We start from the raw sequence: 15851 nt of genomic DNA, 5'->3' as shown, positions 1-15851 counted from the left end.
AGAAGTCAGCGAACATTACCAAGATCCTCACCAGGAAATAAGACTCTCCTGATTGTCACCCTTGTGTCCCACTCTGTTACCCTGTCCACCTTGAACTGCCATTGATCCCCTTCATATGCCCCCTTGGACCATGCACCTGTGATACAAAGAGACTGGACTCTATCCTGGACTATCCTCCATCAGCAACCCAGCCCATTGCAATACCCCCTCCACTTATTAGCACCTAAATAAACACCCTTGGAACAAAATCAAATATGGTCTCTGTCAATTGTTTGACAAATGTATTAGTTTCACAAACTGTAAACATTGCAATTCAAATGTACTGTAATATTTACATAGGTATGACCTGTAGTGGGCAGCAGTAAACATACCAGGAGCCAGAGTGGGGCACAGAGATCTGAAAATAGAGATGCCAAAGGGTACAGTAAGTGGCCATAGAAATAGGGAAATCAGGCTGCAGTGTTCAATGTCCAACACAAAACAGCAATGGAAGGTGAAGTTACCTGTGTGTCACTGGAAGTACTGTTGACTTATTGTAGTTCTGTTGTCCTTGTCTTCTTCCTCTGCCTCCTCTTTGTAACTGTCCACAGGCTCCACCACTGCCACATGACCATCCCCAGGCTCATCCTCCTGCAGAAAAGGCTCATGAATAAAAGGCACACATCCAATAAGTGTCCATTTTCAAATCCATCTCTAATCTTTGGTTATTGTTTTCCAACCATGTAGTCCAGCCATTTCTTGCCTGTTGCTGCCAACATGTGTTTCGTCAGGGGTGTACCCATTGACTTCGTCAGGGCTGCAAATACATACATATTGCAAGTTGCCTATCCATATTCAAAAACATAATAATCTTGATGACACAAATCAATAACACCTCTTGTGCAAAAAGTGGGATAATAATGCACTCAATGGTCACTACTATCTAGTGAAGTAAAAGGAAAAAGTGGGCAACAAAATATGTTATTGTGCACCCGTAAAACATAGTGCTCCTTACAATAATATATCACCTTATCAATTGGTAGTGTTTCTATTGATTATAACAATTTTATCCATATGGTACTATTCTCCCTGATTGGCATTTTTACTTTTTCTAAAATTAACTTTTTTCTAAAATCATGTCTCTGACTGGAGGTTCTACATCTGGATCTGCAAAAATGGATTGTGAGCTGGCCAAACTTGAGAGTTACGTTGTGGCCCAGCTCAAGGATATCTGCAAGGGGGTTGAGCTTTCTACTAAAGGCTTTACCTGGAAGGTGCAGTTACAAAATGTAAGGTAATGTATATTTACAAAGTTCATGATTGCACAGGAGTATCTTGGCACTGCTTCTGTTTGAAGGCGTGATAGAGAATCAGGCTGGTTGACAAAAGAGCCACGTTTTTAACAATTTCTTGAAAGACAGGAGATTTGAGTTTTCTTTCAAACCAAGGGGAAGAGAGTTCCATAGTCTGACTATATCAGCTAAGAAACTTCTGCTTCCCCAAGAAGCTCGTCTGAACTTGGGAATGGCGGTGTACTTAGCTGTAGAGGATCTAAGCGCTCTTAGAGAGATGTACCGGGTAAATGTTTGTTTATGATGTTCAGGGCCTTGTTATTCAAGGCCTTAAAAGCAATACAGTGGGCCTTCAATTTAATGCACATTTTTAATAGGCAGCCAGTGGAGTTTGACTAAAGCCTGAGAGGCTGACTGATGTCTGGGAATTCCCAAGAAGCAGACATGCTGCTGCATTCTTAAGAATCTGTGGCTTATGGAGGAGCTTTTATTGCAAGTCATGTTCAAAAACAGAGCATTGCAGTAATCAAATTTAGATAAGACCAGAGAGGTCATAATAGATTTCTGAAAGTCTGGGGGAGTAAAAGGAGATACTTTCCTAATAATCTTCAGGCCAACAAATGTTTGAAGAAATCACTATGTTGATCTGATCATCAAAAGACAGCTTAATTTAAAATTGGATCTCCAGATTCCTAACCTTCCTCACCGGTTTGGCAATGTACGCAGTTCATGTGGCCTCCGATTGGGAGTCCAGAAGAAGATGTTCTTGCCAAGAAGAAGAACCTCAGTTTTCCCCAAGTTAAACATAAGACAATTCGTTTTTATCCAGTTGTCAATTTACCTCATACAGCTATTGAATTTTGCAGCTGGCTCATCTGGATTGCTAGATACTGAGACCACAATTTGTGTGTCATCAGCATACAAGTAACTGAAAATTTGAAAGATTTTATGAGCCTAGCTAGTGGGGTGACATAAAGATTAAAGAGGGTGAGACTCAGGGAGGAGCCCTGAGTCACCCCACATGGCAGGCAAAAAGCATCGGATAAATTCATTCATAGCGATTAATTGTTGCCTCTCACAAAAAAATATTTCAGGAGGTCAAGAACCATTCCCCTAATACCTAAATTAAAAAGACGGTCAGTTAACAGGTTATTATTGATCTTGTTGAATGCCGCTGACAGATCTAATAGAATGAGAGCAGACTTACTGACCCTTATTGAGTGTGGCTCTTAAATCTTCTGATGCAACAACTAAAGTCAACACAGTACTGTGTCCACCTCTTAATCTAAATTGTGTGGAGTTGAGTAGATTATTAGCGCCTGTAAAAAGAGACCAGTTCAAAATGGATTGCCTTTTCCATTTCTTTATCCCAGAAAGGGAGAAAAGAGATGGGTCTACAACTGCTAAGATCTTGAGGCTTAAGAGTAGATGTTTTTCAAAAGTGGGAGGATAGGAGCTCTCTTCCAACCTCTAGGGAAGTAGCCAATATTAATCATATCAATAAAGATGTTAAGGGCTCCGCTCGCGGCCCAACACTAATCCGTACAAATCTCCATCCCTAAGGTCTATCTGTCACCTATCTCGGCACTGCGGGACCCCCGAGAGTCAGTCGCTGCTGCCGGCATCGCTGGCGATGCACGCGAGGGATCCGAGTGAGGAGCTCTGGACCCTTGCTGGGCCCAAGTGCTGGATGGGGACGGAGAGGCCTCCCCTTGTCTGAGGTCGCGAGCCGCAACTGCGGAGGAGACCGCCGAGCCCACTGACGCTCAACAGCTGGAGAAGCAAGGTGAGGACAGAGACACGTCCGGGACAGAACCGGACCCCCCCCGGGAGACCAGTTGCAGGCGGAGGAGGACTCCGTGCACCGACACGGAGAGGCCTGCGTGGGCACTTGAGATTGGAGTGCTCGATCTGGTGAAGTGCTGGATGGGGACGGTAAGGCCTCCCCTTGTCTGAGGTCGCAAGCCTCAACCGCGGTGGAGACCGTCGGGCCCACTGACACTCAGCGACGGGAGAAGCAAGGGGAGGACAGAGACACGGTCGGGATAGAACCTGGTCCCCCCCTCCCCGGGAGACCAGTTGAAGGCGGAGGAGGACTCCGTGCGCTGGCACAGGAGGCCCGCACGGGTGCTCGAAATTGGACCGCCCTATCTGGTGGAGGAGCAGAGGAGCGACTCCACCAGTGGATTGCCCTGCGGGTGCCCCACCCCCCGGACAGCTGCCTAGCTAAAACGACTGCAAAGGAATGGAAGATCCCCGACCGGCCCCGGAGGAGACAAGTGGGACAATCAAGACTAATTAGAGGGAAACAAAGCAAATCAGGACATCCCCAAGTAAGTGGGGCCCTCTCTCTGACGGTGCGGGAGGGCTGAGATCTTCCTCCCTCCCCACCCCTTATTCCCCCTGTGGTCTAATGATCGCAGCCCTGCGGGGAGAGACTCTGATTCCACTCCTGCCCCCGCTGGTACCTTGATCAAATAGTGATCGCCTGGGCAGAGGGGTTCGGTGACCCCAGCTCTTGAGTGGGTGGTAAACCCCGGACCGTGCAACGGCACGACAGGACGCCTGACACGTCGCAGACTGGCCCCAGCAATAACAGACCAGTGCTGAGACTGGCATGATAACCCCCCTGGCCATCGCCGCCAAAGCCACTGAGAGCACACCCCAACACAGGGGCTGGGTCCCCACCGTCAGAGGGGGAAACAGGAACTCAGGCAGGGCGCCCTACATAGGATGTCCTGAAACCTTGGCTACCCACTCAGTGCAATTCGACCAGGTGTTACAGGCGGTACTGGGCACTAAGACCTAATTAGAAGGTAAAATAGACTCGGTAGTGCTGGAAGTTAATTTACTTAGAGCGGACCATCGCAAACTAGCAGACAGAGTCACTGTCACTGAATCAACACTTGAAATGACCCAACCTGATATTTTTTAAATGAAAGCTCAATTCAGATGCATGGAAAACAAAATAGCGCTACTACAACGCAGAAGGACGCTCAAGCAGGAACAATGTCAGGTTCCTGGGTATACCTGAACGAGCGGAGCTCCCCAGCGCAGAACTCTTCCTGGTGCAATGGCAGAGGGACACAGTGCTATCTCAAAATGTACCACCATTGCTGGTGGTAGAACGAGCCCACCGGATCCCAGGGGGGGCACCATGTCCTGGAACTCCACCCAGACCACTGATCACTAGATTCTTAAATTACCAAGATAGGGATCTAGTCCTACAAGGCTTCCGGACTCAATGTCCTGTCCGCATGGAGAACACTGAAATCACAGCATATCCAGATTACACAGAGGAAGCCCAGCGCAAACGTGCCACTTTCACCAAAGTGAAGAAAGTACTCCGAGACAAAAACATTACTTACTCCCTCCTGTTCCCGGCCCGATTAAGAGTGGTGGACGGTGACAGAACTCTCTTCTTCCCATCAGCGGAGGATGTATGGAGGTGGCTACACGCCAAGGGCCTTATAGACCCAGTAGAAGAGGCTGATGGAAATAGGGACTGGCTGGAACAACATCCTTGAAGGAAGAAAAAAATGAACACCGGCACTAAAGCACACCCATCGAAATTACAGGCCGTGGAAGAACAGGCACAAAAGATGCAAATATGTTCACAACAGCACAAACACTGCCCAGAAATGAAATTAGAGACACAGATTTGAATTCCTCGTGAGGCCGCTTAAGCCCCCCCTCGTCGCCACTTATATTTGTCCCTGCTCTAACACCACGCATGGCTGAGAACATTTGAAACACTGTATATGGTCCTGAATGAACTGAAGACTTGAGCTATCAGCTACAGGGAGGAATACTGCAGTAGTGTAGTTCGGAGGGGGCCGAAGATACAATGGCTGCTAAAGAACCGCAACTGAAATATGCTATGCCAACCTGGGCGGGACGGGGACAGGCACAGATTCGGAATGGAAGTCGAGTAGGTTCTTGATCTGAGGGGACAGACAAGGCCAGGAGGCCGCACAGCCAAGACCGCAAGGGACACATGATCATCCGTATGGGCCACGAACACTCGCCAACTCAGATTCTCCCTGACCATGCCCTTACACCCACACAGGTGACCGAATGGCCCTTGATTGGACTAGAGTTCTCGGTGGCACCGTTTGTGCCACACAGGTTAATGTAAGTTTCCTTGCATCTTCATGCCTTTTCTCTGCACGCCATATCTTGCATGCTTGGGGGATGGAGGGAGGTGGTGGGGGAGCCGGGGGGGGGAATCCCCGGGATGGGGGGCCCTTGATTGAGAGAAGGGTGCCACAATACACAATAACTATGATGCCATGGCTATGTATAATATTTTAACTTGGAATGTAAGAGGTATGGCTAATATCTCCAAAAACTGCAGAATATCTGGTTACCTTATGCGTCATAAAATACACATAGCCATACTTCATGAGACCCACCTCACTAATGACGAATTGGATAGCATTGGTAGGATATTGTTGGGCTTGATACATGGCACTAAAACGTCAACATATGCAAAGGGAGTGTTAATATGGATTGCCCCCGTGGTCCCTTACAATGTTTAACATGCACGAATAGACACGGATGGTAGGTGCGTCCACCTGATGGGAGAACTGGATGTAAAACAAATGACCATAACAGGTATATATGCTCCCACTACTAAACAGGGAGATTTCCGGTTATCCACCCACGCAGCTCAGTCATGGGACCCGTCAATACCTAGCATATGGGGATGGGGATTCAATTGCATGCCAGACGTAACTATAGATAGATCCTACCCTCCGCTTCAGGGCACCCATAGCAGGAGACTTTCCCAGGCGCTACGATCATTGTTGACAGAGAGGAGACTACATGACGCCTGGAGGAGTTTACACCCCACATACAGGGAATACTCCTTCTTCTCCCCGGTACACCAACTCCATACTCGGATAGATTTGCTATTATGCTCAAGTGAACTTACACATCTCCTGGAAAGGGCATCATACCTGGCAAAGACTCTGTCGGATCATTGCCCGCTGGTCGTTGTGGTGCGATGGGGTAGACTGATCACACGTATCCCTACCTGGCGCTTGCAGTCTTCACTGCTGCGAGATCTCCCCTTCCGAGAGGAGTTACTAGACGGAATAGGCTTGTATTTTAAAATAAACATGAAATCGGCATTGTTACGGGCGGTTGAATGGGACGGACATAAAGTGGTAGTACGGGGCTTATGTATATCGGCGGCCGGAGGAGTCTGACATTGAAGGGAGATTACGGGGCGGAGAGGACGGTGGAGTTAGGCGAGGGAGACTTGAGTGATATGACTGGACTTAAAAAACAATGGACTGAGACCGATGCGCGCTTACGGAAATTTGTTTATCGGCATTACGCGGCGCGAATGCATGCCGAGGGGGACCGGTCCAGCAGATTATTGTCCTGGTTGGTGAAAGGCGAACAACAACACACCACCATAAACTCCATCTGCTTAGACACAGGAAACATAGTCAATACACAGCTGGAGATAAATGAGGCTTTTAGACAATACTATGCCACTCTATATAGGGCGGAGCCCCCCTCAACCCTGGATCAGATGAAGGAATATTTCCAAGCATCCCCACTAACTCGCTTGACGGACACACATTTACTTGATCTGGAGAAGCCCAAAGAACTGGACGAGATCCAGCAAGCTTTGAAACAAATGGCCCATAATAAAGCTCCTGGGGCGGACAGCCTTCCAGCTGAGTATTATCAACTTTTCTCAGCACAGACGTTGGCGCCTTACCTGGAAATGCTACAGGAGGCGTAAGAACGGGGTCGTCTCCCAGAGTCACAATGGGAAGTAACAATAGTGGTCCTCCACAAAAAAGGTTGCGACCCTTTAGATGTTCGGTCTTACCGGCCCCTATCTCTGTTAAATTCCGACTGCAAACTGTTGGGGAAGGTGCTAGCAAATCGTCTCCTCCCATTGATGCCAAACTTAGTTCATCCTGACCAATCCGGTTTTATAACTGGCCGCAGCACTTTCACTAATATCAGGTGCCTCTTAAGGCTTATGGCTGAGACCCCAGAAATAGACCAAACGTGAACGGCGGTCTCTTTAGATGTAGAAAAAGCATTTGACACGTTGGGCTGGCCATTCCTGATGGAGGCAATGAAACACATGGAATTTGGCAGTGTATTTATGCGATGGGTAACAACTCTATACACAGACCTGAAAGCAAGAGTGAAGAGAGGCGGGATTATATCAGAGAGGTTTGCGATAGGTAGAGGCACTAGACAGGGCTGCCCCCTATCACCACTCCTGTTCACACTGGCAATTGAACCACTCGCAGCACGACTACGATCCGTGGCTCCGCACTGGGGTATTCTGGATGGTAATGAATACAGAATTATCTCCCTGTATGCGGATGATGCACTAATATACTTACGTAATCGCTCTGAATCTTTACCGGACTTACTACGACTACTAGATGCATTCGGGGACCTATCAGGTCTGCGAGTAAACTGGTTAAAAATCATGTCTATTCCCAATGAGACCGCTCCTGGGCCCACCAATAGAAGCACTCACCGCACACAGCTTACAGTGGTGCCACACCACTTTCAAATATTTAGGGGTGCAAATATATCACGACAAACTGTATCTTAGGGAGGGGAACCTAGATCGGATGATAAGGTCCATAAGAGGCTAGATACCCTTCTGGTGTTCACTTCCACTCTAACCTTTAGGGAGAGTAGCAATAGCTAAAGCTTCCCAAAACTTTCTTTACACTCCTACCCAGTCTGCTGACAGACCAGATGTGGGGCAGGGGACGTCGTCAAGTGGCTCTGGCAAAGTCCTACTTGCCTCTAGACAGGGGAGGGATGGGTGCGCTGCAGTTTGAGCTGCATTATGCAGCGGCACAAATACATTGGATATTGAACTGGATATGCAACCCCCATGGCTTAGAGGAACAAGGGGTGCATAACTCGTTGGGACAGTCGGACATATTAAGATGGCTTATCGGCCGAGAAGATCCGGCATCCCACAGTAATATTCTAACAGGAGTGTTGGAATGGGTGTGGCGCCGATACGTGATGGTGAAGAAGCAGATCCCGCCGTACTCGCCCAGGATCCCATTGCTTGCCACCCCCAGACTATACAGAATGAAAGGGCAGTTCAAATTAGCTGCTTGGTTCGCAAAGGGTATACACACCATTGGAGATATTTTTGGGGAGGGACAGTTTTTACCATACAAGACATTGGTGAGAACATTCGATCTAGGCAAGGGTGAATTTCTAGCACACAGAGTGCTGCAACAAGTGGTGCGAAATACATGGGGGAATGGCAATAATGAAATGCACACGTCAGCGGTTCTGCATGAGCTATTGCTAGGCACAGGCGAACAATCCAATATATCCTGGACACTACAAGACTACCCGGAGGAGGCCCAGACACATGCAAAGTCCAGATGGGAGGCGCCTTTGCTCTCACCTCTGCCCATGCAAACTTGGAACAAAGCACTCACAGCCACCCGAGAGGTGTCGCGAAATGCCCGTTTTCGATACACTCAATTTAATTACCTACACCAAACATATCTCACTCCGGCCAAGATAAAACGTATGTTCCCACATTCCACCCCAGACTGCCCGAGATGTGGGGTTCTGGAGACTGCCTTTCTTCATATGACATGGAGTTGCCCATCAGTACTCCGTGTATGGCAAGAGGTGACGGCACAGATGGCTACCTGGTCTGGATTACCCTTACTCCCAACTCCGGAATCCTGCCTGCTGGGGTTGCGCACGCGACGTGGGAACGATAAGCAGAGACACCGATGCGCGGACCTTGCATTTGTCCTACTCAAGCGCCTAATAGCGATCCAGTGGAAATCACCCAGCTCTCCAGACATACACCGCTGATCACTGGAGTTACTGCATTGGGCTAGGGCAAAGGCACAGGTATTACATATGCTACGCAACAGTGGGGTGGTGATCAAGGGGGCAGACATGTGGGACTCCTTCATAGAACAGTTGGAACACAAGGATGACACCCGACCTCCTTGAACTGCAGCTATCTCAATAGGATGTATGTTCTTATTCCACCTCCCCCTCTTACTATGGTCTCCTCATGATGCACAGTCCCTACCCCCTTGTCTTCTCCCCGCTCCTTACACCTCCCCCATCCCCCCTCATCTTCCTCATCCTCTCTCCCCCCCTTTTCATATACCCAAGACAAGTGCTTGAATCACCAGCGTAAAAGTATTTTTTCTGATTAAACGACGTTATGTTGTTATTCTTTTTCTTTTGAATGTTGATCGACAGATCTGTTGCTACATTGGGACGACAGTAGAGGAGTCCTAGATGTAAGATGACTCGGAATAATAATCTCCTGTTATGCTATTGGAAAGCATTTGACAAATCAATAAAAATATATTTTTTAAATAAAATAAAACTAAAGATGTTAACAAGATGGGAACTCAGGTACTAGATGTATAACCTTTGGAGGACACAGGTCCAAAGGAGAACCTGATTTGATAGATTTGGCCCAGCTTAACACCTGTTCAGTGCTAAGTGGGGAGAAAGAGCACAATGTTTCTGAGCTAGTTGGCAAGATATTATCATCCTGCGATTCTGAAGCCAATAGCTTTAGATGCTGCGGGCCTGGACAGAAGCTTGGAATGCAGGTCCTTTAACCCCAGAAGATGATGATGAGGAATCTGGATGATGATGAATGAGAGCTGGATTAGGTTTCACTGGAGAATCTGGGACTGCCTGTGGGACAGGGTGGCCATATCCTGCCAGGAGTAGTGGTTCCCACCAGGAGTAGTGTGTCAACCCAAGGCCTGTCCCTAGAGGAGATGGAGGACAGGAGGAATGATCGAAAGTTAAAATTGGAGCTGCCAAGCTCCAATTGGAGAATGAGAAGGTCTTGAAGGACAAAAGGCTGGCTACAGAGAAAGAGCAAAGAAACTAGCCATGGAGGAGAGGATTGCTCTAGAGAGGTTGTTTCATGAGAGGAGACTGAAGGAACTGGACATAAAGGCTATCCAAGTAGAGTACAGTGGTGGCAGCAATTCTTCAGTGCACTCTGGCTGGAGGGTCCACTTACCCAAGGGTCTGGTGTCTGACTGTGGTGGGAGATGGCATAGATAGATGGGTTGAGGCTTATGAAATTGCCCTACGGATTCACAAGGTCCCAGAGGAAGATTGGGGGGCTAGTAGGTGAAGACATATCTCTAATGAGGGGGGGGACACTCTACTGGCCATGAGGGGGGTGACAGGTTGCAGTATCTCCCCATGAAGGAAGCCCTAATCACAAAATGTGGTTTAACCCCAGAGAAGTAGGCACAGAAGTTCAGGGATAGTCAGAAGCTAGCCCAACAGACCTGGGTATATTGTGTTGATTCCGTTTGCAAGGCACTAGATGGTTGGGTGAAGAGCAGTGAGGTAAAGGATTAACATGGAGTGTATAACTTGGTTGCAAAAGAGCACATGTTCAGCCTTTGTTTTCCAGATCTGCACCAACACCTTGTTGACAGTAAGCTCTCTGATATCAGGGAGCTTGCTAAGGAGGCAGACTGCTGTGTCAGTACCATGGTCCAAAGAAAGGTATTGGGGTGTCACCACAAGGGTCGGTTGAGTCCTCAACAGAAGGCGGCGGGGGACAAAAACTAAAGCAAGAAGTTCTCAGAAGGGCCCGAAAATAGCTATTTGGGTCAGGGCTTCCATCCCCCTACTCAGAAGAAGAAGAAATGTAGGCCTGCATGGAAGGCGCACTGGTATGCATTTTCATTTGCGACCGCGATTGCGGTCGCAAATGAAAGCGCAGTTACCATCCACTTGAAGTGGATGGTAACCCAGGCGCAAACGGGAAGGGGTCGCTATGGGACCCCTTCCCCTTTGTGTCTGGCACAAAAATTAATTTTTCAGAGCAGGCAGTGGTCCAATGGACCACTACCTGCCCTGAAAAATACCGAAACAAAAGGTTTCGTTTTTTTTTCAAAGTGCAGCTCGTTTTCCTTTAAGGAAAACGGGTTGCACTTAGAAAAAAAAAAACTGCTTTATTTAAAAGCAGTCACGGACATGGTGGTCTGCTGTTCCCAGCAGGCCACCATGCCCGTGAGTGCCCTGAATCGCTATGGGGTCGCAAATTGCGATCCACCTGATTAATATTAATGAGGTGGGTCTTTGCAACCCCATAGCGACTCGCAGAAGGTGTCTGAGACACCTTTCTGCATTCCAAATTGCGAGTTGCAATTTGCGAGTCGCTGGGACTCTCAAATTGCAATTCGCAATTTGGATCCTACCTACATCTGGCCCTAAGTGTCCCAAGTGGGCACAGCCCCACAGGTGGGCAGTTACTGAGGTTGGCCTTGTGTAGCTCCTGGAGAGGAAGTTGGCCCAGTCAGTTTGGGGGACTGAGTAGAGGTTACACTAGTGTCCCTGAGTGACGAAGAGATGGTGCAGAGAACCCACATGTCTGATAATAATAGGAAGTACAGAAATTGGGTCAATCAATGGGCAGAGGGTGGAGGCTCTGAGAGACACTGAAGCCAGTATGATAGCCATCAGGTGTAACCTGGCCTCCTCAGAGGAAGAAGTCCCTGATGTGTTCCACCAATTTGTCTCAGCAGACAACCATGAAAGACACTAACCAGTGGCTCTGGTTCTCTTTGAAAGAGGGGGTCTCAGGCTCCTTGAAGGTAGCTGAGAGTAAATCCATGATTGTGGATTGTCTGCTTGGCAATGACCTGGAACATATCACCTGGGAGGAGTTGGAGCTCTGTTCCTACTTGTAGATGATAGGGTTGCCTAAGTGGGTGTGCCTGCCCACGCGGTCCATGGCAGCCTGAGAGGCTGATCAGAAAGACATGGAGCCTTGAAAAATTGTGCAGGGTCCTGCCAAAAAGAGGAAGGGCAAAGGACACAGGAAACTGGCTCCTAAAACTCACATGATTCAGGAGCAGGATGAGCCTGAGGGGGATGCCTTGAAGCCTACAGGGAAGGATGTAGCTAAACTGGGGAACCTGCATGAGCTGTCCAACTGGAAGTAGGAAGGAGCAGAGGAAATGCCCTACTCTTGTGGGTCTGTGGTAGCAGGCTGAAACCCAGGCAGCTGGTGACACCTCTAGCAAATACCTGATTGACTAAGAGAATGCCCTCCTGTACAGTAAGCCTAAGGCTCCTGAGCCTGGTGCAACCTGTGTGTTGGTGGTCCTCCAGTGCTACAGGGCCTTCTTACTGGGTCTGGCTCTGGTGTGCCACTGGCAGGTCATTTGGGGCAAGACAAGACCTTTGAAAGACTTGTCACCCACTTCTATTGGCCTAAAATGAGAAAAGGCCTCAGATGCATACTGTAGATCCTCTCCTACCTGACATGCAAGTTGAAAGTCAGGGGGAAAGTGCAAGGCCCCCCTGCAACCCTCTCCTGTCATTAGCAAGTCCCCTCTTTGAGAGAATGAGCATCAACATCATTGGACCTATGGATCCTAGGACAGCCATGGGCAACAGATTTGTTCTGGTCTTAGTGGACCACAGACCGGTACGCAAAGCTATCCTGGGGACAGTGACTGTGCCCGCTGTTGCGAGAGCACTGATGAGGATCTTTACCTGTGTGGGTCCCCCTTAAGGACGTGGTATCTGACTGGGGTGCCAACTTCATGTCTGGGTACCTGAAGGCCATATGGAAGGTGTGTGAGGTCACATGCAAGTTCTCCACTCCTTACCACTCCCATACCAGTGGATTGGTTGAAAGATTGAACCAAACTCTAAAAGGCATGATTATATATCTGCCACAACCCATGAGGTGCAAGTGGGATGTCGTCCTGCCATGTCTTTTGTTCACCTACAGGGAGTTACCACAGAATGGGTTTGGCTTCAGTCCCCTTGAACTTCTATACAGGCACCCTGTAAGAGGGCCTCTCAGTTTGGTGAAGGAGGGCTAGGAGCAAGTTCCCGGGAGAGACCCCCAGGATGTGGCCAGCTAAATGTTGGCCTTCCACAACCAAACAGCATGCTTCTGCAAGCTCGGCTACAAGAATCTGGAAGTCATCCAAGAGGACATGAAACACTGGTATGACCAGAATGCCACTCTGGTTGAGTTTCATCCGGGCCACAATGTATAGGTGATGGAGCCGTGGAGCCCCAGGCTCTGTAAGACTGCTGGTCTGGGCGTAAAAGAGGTGAAGGAGCACAAGAGTAATTTCACCTACTAGGTGGACCTGAAGACTCCAAGGAACCGTGTGAGGGCCCTGCATGTTAATTGCCTTGAGCCCCACATTGAGAGGTCTGAACTTACCATGCTCCTAGTTACAGATGATGCAGTGGAAGAGGAAAGTGAAACTCTCCCTAACCTCCTATCTTCAAAGGTGCAGGATGAGTCTACTTCCCTACACTAACCCTAGGCCAACAGAGAGACTGCCTCCAGTTACTGGGAGTGTTTGCCTCTTTATTCTCCATTACCACAGGGCTCTCTACATGGTGTACTCATGATATTGATACTTTGGACATCAGACCTCTGAAGAACAAAATGTACAGATTGTCTGATGTGAGCCAGCATCAAGGAGTAGTTCTCCAAGATGTTGGCATTGGGGTAATTGAGACCTCAAACAGCCCTTGGTCCAGCGCAGTGGTGTTGGTCCCCAAGGCTGCCCCTCCAGGTGTCACACCTGAATTTAGGTTCTGTGTGGACTACCAGGGGCTCAGTGTGATGACCAAGACTGATGCACACCCCATCCCCTGAGCTGACGAGCTTAAAGATGGATTTAAAGCTGCAAAGTTCCTCAGCAGGTTTGATTTGAAGACTGGGTACTGGCAGATTGCTTTGCCCAAAGGGGCAAAAGAGAGGTCTGCTTTCTCTACACCCAAACAGGCTCCTCCAATTTTAGGTCATGCTTTTCGGATTGAAGAATGCCCCTGTCAGGTCCTAGCTGGACTGGGGAGCTTCAGTGCCACCTACATAGACGAGATTGCAGTCTTTAGTTCTAGCTGGGAGGACCACCTGGGCCACCTCAAGGAAGTGCTTCAGGCTCTGCAGATGGCAAGCCTGACTACAAAGTCCAGCAAGTGCCAGATAAGGCAGGGTTCAGTGGTCCACCAAGTGGAAGGTGGCAAGGTGCAGCACCTCCAGGCCAAAATTGAAACTATTCTCACCTGGAAACCCGCCCCAAGACACAGACAGATGTGAGAACCTTCCTAGGCCTTGATGACTATTACAGGAGATTTATCAAGCGCTATGTCACCATTGTTGCACTCTTGACAGAGCCAGCCTTCCAAAAGCAGCTAAGCTTCTGTCCAGGTTATCTGGACAGAAGTGTGCCAGAAAGCTTTTGACACCCTGAAGGAGACCATGTGCACAGCACTCATGCTCAAGCCTCCTGGCTTCTCCCACAAATTTATTATGCAGATAGATATCTCAGAGCATGGCATGGCGGCTGTGTTTTAACAGCTGGATCAGCCTGTAGTCTTCATCAGTAGGAGGCTACTTCCTAGGGAACAGAGGTGGAGCGCAAAAAAAAAGGGAAGCCTTTGTTGTGGTCTAGGCTCTAAAGAAGCTGAGACCATACCTGTTTGGTACACATTTACAGGTTCAGACAGACCACAGGCCCCCTCAGATGCATAATGCAGATGAGCTTTGAGAATCCCAAACTGTTGAGGTGGTCTATCTCCCTATAGGGAGTGGACTTTACAGTGGAACTCCATCCTAGACCAGATTATGCCAATGATGATGGTCTCCTCAGGTCCTTCCACCAAAGTGAAGGGAACTCCTAAAGGGATGGGTACCTCTCCTCACACTTTCAGCTGGGGAGGACATGTGTTAGACCTGGCATCCTTGGTGTGGTTTCCCCTAACTTTTTTTGCCTTCTGATCGTCTGTTTTGCTGACCTCATTTGTTATGGTTTTAGGACTCCAGGCACTTTACCACTGCCAACCAGTGGTAGCGTTCTTGTGCTCTCTGCTTAAAACATGGCAACATTGGCTTATCCACAATTGCAATATTTAATTTACTTGTAGGTCCCAAGTAAAGTGCACTATCTGTGCACAGGGTCCATAAATTAAATGCTACTGGTGGGCCTGCAGCACTGATTGGGCCACCACCTCAGTAGCCCTTGAACATGACTGAGGCCTGCCATTTCAGAGTCTATGTGTGAAGTTTTAAACTGCCATGCCAATCTGGCAGGTTAACACTCTTGCCAGGCCAAGCCTTCCTTTTTAATTCATATAAGTCACCACTAAGGCAGGACCTGGACAGCTCCAAGAGCAGAGTGCAGTGTGTTTAAATAATTGGGCATGCACTTTTTAGTTTTACATGTTCAGGTAGTGTACAAGCCTCAAGTGTGTTTTTCACTACTGCAAGGCCTATCTCTACCATGGATTAACATTGGGATTGCCTTATTACATTTTATAGGTGTCATTTCTAATTGGAAAAAGATTGGACCCCCAAGTTTGGTGTCTCTGGAATCACAATTTAAGATCACAAGTGATGGTGAAGTTGGATTTTAAATTGTAATTCTGAAAAACAGCACTTGTAGAAAGTTGACATTTTTTTACTGTAACCATCTTGTGTCTGCCTCTGAATACACGTCTGGGTGTGTGACAGCTGGGCTTTTGTGCATTATCTCCAGCCAGCCACACACAAAGGGACCTTAG

This window comes from Pleurodeles waltl, chromosome 9 (assembly GCF_031143425.1).
Source record: "Pleurodeles waltl isolate 20211129_DDA chromosome 9, aPleWal1.hap1.20221129, whole genome shotgun sequence".
Classification (NCBI taxonomy): domain Eukaryota; kingdom Metazoa; phylum Chordata; class Amphibia; order Caudata; family Salamandridae; genus Pleurodeles; species Pleurodeles waltl.
Note: the sequence above shows the minus strand (reverse complement) of the source record.